The sequence below is a fragment of the Saccostrea cucullata genome, unplaced genomic scaffold (assembly GCF_032062105.1).
Source record: "Saccostrea cucullata isolate Sc308-1 unplaced genomic scaffold, CSIRO_AGI_Scuc_v1 ctg13180, whole genome shotgun sequence".
Classification (NCBI taxonomy): Eukaryota; Metazoa; Mollusca; class Bivalvia; order Ostreida; family Ostreidae; genus Saccostrea; species Saccostrea cuccullata.
Genome location: NW_026920829.1, coordinates 13062 through 17626, shown reverse-complemented (window position 1 = coordinate 17626; position 4565 = coordinate 13062). Strand labels below are relative to the sequence as shown.

General features: G+C 41.5%; 1 long non-coding RNA gene across 1 annotated transcript; it reads left to right on the top strand.

Moving 5' to 3' along the window:
* The first annotated feature begins 2807 nt into the window (after positions 1-2807).
* LOC134258454 (uncharacterized) lies at positions 2808-4360 on the top strand. The gene is made up of 3 exons (XR_009990160.1): positions 2808-2977; positions 3234-3391; positions 4289-4360. It is a non-coding gene; the product is annotated as an uncharacterized LOC134258454 (long non-coding RNA).
* Positions 4361-4565: the final 205 nt, after the last annotated feature.

Here is a 4565-nt window from a genome sequence, read left to right as displayed (position 1 = left end):
CTGGGGTAGTGTGAGATTCTAAATTGTTCAAATCATGACCCCCAGGGGAAGGGCGGGGCCACAATGGGGAATCAAAGTTTTATATAGCAATATATAGGAAAAATCTTTGAAAATCTTCTTCTCAAGAACCACAGGGCCAGAAAAGCTGAAACTTAAATGGAAGCATCCTGGTATAGTGTAGATTCTAAATTGTTCAAATCATGACCCCCGGGGGAAGGGCGGGGCCACAATGGGGAATCAAAGTTTTACATAGAAATATATAGGAAAAATCTTTGAAAATCTTCTTCTCAAGAACCACTGGGCCAGAAAAGCTGAAACTTATGTGGAAGCATCCTGGTATAATGTAGATTCTAAATTTTTCAAATAATGACCCCCGGGGGATGGATGGGGCCACAATGGGGAATCAAAGTTTTATATAGAAATATATAGGAAAAATCTTTGAAAATCTTCTTCTCAAGAACCACTGGGCCAGAAAAGCTGAAACTTATGTGGAAGCATCCTGGTATAGTGTACATTCTAAATTGTTCACATCATGACCCCCAGGGGAAGGGCGGGGCCACAATGGGGTATCAAAGTTTTACATAGAAATATATAGGAAAAATCTTTGAAAATCTTCTTCTCAAGAACCACTGGGCCAGAAAAGCTTAAACTTATGTGGAAGCATCCTGGTATAATGTAGATTCTAAATTGTTCAAATAATGACACCCGGGGGAAAGGCGGGGCCACAATGGGGAATCAAAGTTTTATATAGAAATATATAGGAAAAATCTTTGAAAATTTTCTTCTCAAGAACCACTGGGCCAGAAAAAGTGAAACTTATGTGGAAGCATTCTGGGGTAGTGTAAATTCTAAATTATAGGAACCATGACCCCCAGGGCAAGGGCGGGGCCATTATAGGGAATCAAAGTTTTACATAGAAATATATAGGAAAAATCTTTGAAAATCTTCTTCTCAGGAACCACTGGGCCAAAAAAGCTGAAACATATGTGCCCATGGAAGGATCATGGGGTAGTGTAGATTTCAAAATGTCTAAATTATGATCAGTGGGGTAGGGTGGGGATGCATTATGCATAACAAGGGTGAAATCTGGTAAAGAACAGAATGGTCAAAGCTTCTCAGGTGAGCGATGTGGCCCATGGGCCTCTTGTTTTTAAGGTCTCTTGGACAGAATGATAGATTTTGCCTTATAAATGTTTTTTTACTGACCTTTTTAGCTCACCTGAGCCGAAGGCTCAAGTGAGCTTTTCTGATCACATTGTGTCCGTCGTCCGTCCATCCGTCCGTCCGTCTGTCCGTCCGTAAACTTTTCACATTTTCGACTTCTTCTCAAGAACCACTGGGCCAACTTTGACCAAACTTGGTACAAAGCATCCTTGGGTGAAGGGGAATTTAAATTGTTAAAATGAAGGGCCAAATCCCTTAACAAGGGGAGATAATCAAGAAAAGACAAAAATAGGGTGGGTTCATTAAAAAATCTTCTTCTCAAGAACCACTGGGCCAAGAAAGCTGAAACTTATGTGGAAGCATCCTAGGGTAGTGTAGATTCTAAATTGTTCAAATCATGACCCCCAGGGATTGGGCGGGGCCACAATGGGGAGTCAAAGTTTTACATAGAAATATATAGGAAAAATCTTTAAAAATCTTCTTCTCAAGAACCACTGGGCCAGAAAAGCTGAAACTTATGTGGAAGCATCCTGGGGTAGTGTAGATTCTAAATTGTTCAAATCATGACCCCCAGGGGTAGGGCGGGGCCACAATGGGGAATCCAAGTTTTACATAGAAATATATAGGAAAAAACTTTAAAAATCTTCTTCTCAAGAACCACTGGGCCAGAAAAGCTGAAACTTATGTGGAAGCATCTTAGGGTAGTGTAGATTCTAAATTGTTCAAATCATGACCCCCAGGGATTGGGCGGGGCCACAATGGGGAGTCAAAGTTTTACATAGAAATATATAGGAAAAATCTTTAAAAATCTTCTTCTCAAGAACCACTGGGCCAGAAAAGCTGAAACTTATGTGGAAGCATCCTGGGGTAGTGTAGATTCTAAATTGTACAAATCATGACCCCCGGGGGTTGGGCGGGGCCACAATGGGAAATCCAAGTTTTACATAGAAATATATAGGAAAAAACTTTAAAAATCTTCTTCTCAAGAACCACTGGGCCAGAAAAGCTGAAACTTATGTGGAAGCATCCTGGGGTAGTGTAGATTCTAAATTATACAAATCATGACACCCGGGGGTTGGGCGGGGCCACAATGGGGAATCCAAGTTTTATATAGAAATATATAGGAAAAATCTTCTTCTTAATTACCACTGGGCCAGAAAAGCTGAAGCTTATGTGGAAGCATCCTGGGGTAGATTCTAAATTGTTCAAATCATGACCCGAGGGGGGGGGTGTTAGGGCGGGGCCACAATGGGGAATCAAAGTTTTACATAGAAATATATTGGACAATCTTTGAAAAGCTGAAACTTATGTGGAAGCATCCTGGGGTAGTGTAGATTCTAAATTGTACAAATCATAACCCCCAGGGGTTAGGGCGGGGCCACAATGGGGAATCAAAGTTTTACATAGAAATATATTGGACAATCTTTGAAAAGCTGAAACTTATGTGGAAGCATCCTGGGGTAGTGTAGATTTCAAATTGTCTAAATTTTGATCAGTGGGGTAGGGTGGGGTCACAGTATGTATTACAAGGGGGAAATCTAGTAAAGAACAGAATGGTCAAAGCTTCTCAGGTGGATGATGTGGCCCATGGGCCTCTTGTTTACTTATTTTTCTGATGGACTTTATTTAGGTCAGTATCATGCAACAGGAGTTGGTGGAACTTCGGCCCAAACTGGTGCAAACGAGTAAAGAGACCGCGGAGCTGATAGAGTTCATCAGCAAAGAGAGCGTGGAGGTCGAGGCTGTCAAAAAGGTGGTAGAGGCCGATGAAGTGGTGGCCAATAACGCAGCCATGGAGGCCAAGGCCATCAAGGTAGGTCAAGGTCACTAGGAATCAAAAATGCTACAAGTTAGAAATGATGAAGGTTCAACAACCATCTTGTCATTCATCATAGTTGTAAAATTGGATGATATTATCAAAGAAATCATAATGTAATGTAAATATGAATAAGTTCAACATACTTTGAAAGGCAGAATATGACATAAATTGCCTTTTGGGGATATTTTAAGGGACATGAGACCAAAGATGGAATAGAATTGAAGTTAACGTAATTGTTTTCTTTCTCTAGGATGAATGTGAAGCCAAACTGGCAATAGCGATGCCTGCCCTGAATGCTGCTATCTCCGCCCTGGACACACTGAAACAGAACGACATTTCTCTAGTCAAGGCCATGGCTAACCCCCTAACGGTGTCAAACTCGTCATGGAGTCTGTCTGCATCATGAGGGTAAGTAGTCAAGGCCATGGCTAACCCCCCTAACGGTGTCAAACTCGTCATGGAGTCTGTCTGTATTATGAGGGTAAGTAGTCAAGGCGATGGCTAACCCCCCTAAAGGAGTCAAACTCGTCATGGAGTCTGTCTGTATTATGAGGGTAAGTAGTCAAGGCCATGGCTAACCCCCCTAATGGTGTCAAACTCGTCATGGAGTCTGTCTGTATTATGAGGGTAAGTAGTCAAGGCGATGGCTGACCCCCCTAATGGTGTCAAACTCGTCATGGAGTCTGTCTGTATTATGAGGGTAAGTAGTCAAGGCCATGGCTGACCCCCCTAATGGTGTCAAACTCGTCATGGAGTCTGTCTGTATTATGAGGGTAAGTAGTCAAGGCCATGGCTAACCCCCCTAACGGTGTCAAACTCATCATGGAGTCTGTCTGCATCATGAGGGTAAGTAGTCAAGGCCATGGCTGACCCCCCTAATGGTGTCAAACTCGTCATGGAGTCTGTCTGTATTATGAGGGTAAGTAGTCAAGGCGATGGCTGACCCCCCTAAAGGAGTCAAACTCGTCATGGAGTCTGTCTGTATTATGAGGGTAAGTAGTCAAGGCCATGGCTAACCCCCCTAATGGTGTCAAACTCGTCATGGAGTCTGTCTGTATTATGAGGGTTAGTGTTGATTCTGAGAGAAAATCTCACTAATAATCACTATTGAACTATTTTAATAAATAAGGTGAAAACTCGGTGATATGTAGGATGAATTTATAATATTAGTTCATTCACAGTTTAAACGTTATATGATTGTGGAAATTCCATTTTTTATGTTCTGGTGAACACTTCATTGATCATGATAAACTGAAAATTTTAAAATGTCTTATACTTATTTAAAATTTAATGATTAAATTGTAGGGCATCAAGCCAGACAATAAAGTGGACGCCACTGGTCGAAAAGTTGAGGATTATTGGCCTGCAGCTAAAAGGGTAGGTTAACACGATTTTCAAGTAAACCAAAGGGCTGTGCTTTACATTGAAGCAGAGCTCTCTATACAAAGAATATTTACTAGGGATGTCAACGAGTACCCGGTTAACCGGGTACTCGATCGAACGACTGAGTATCGAATACTAAAATCGGTACTCGGGTTACTCGGATGTATATTTTTAAATATTTCTAAGCTTAATTATCAAT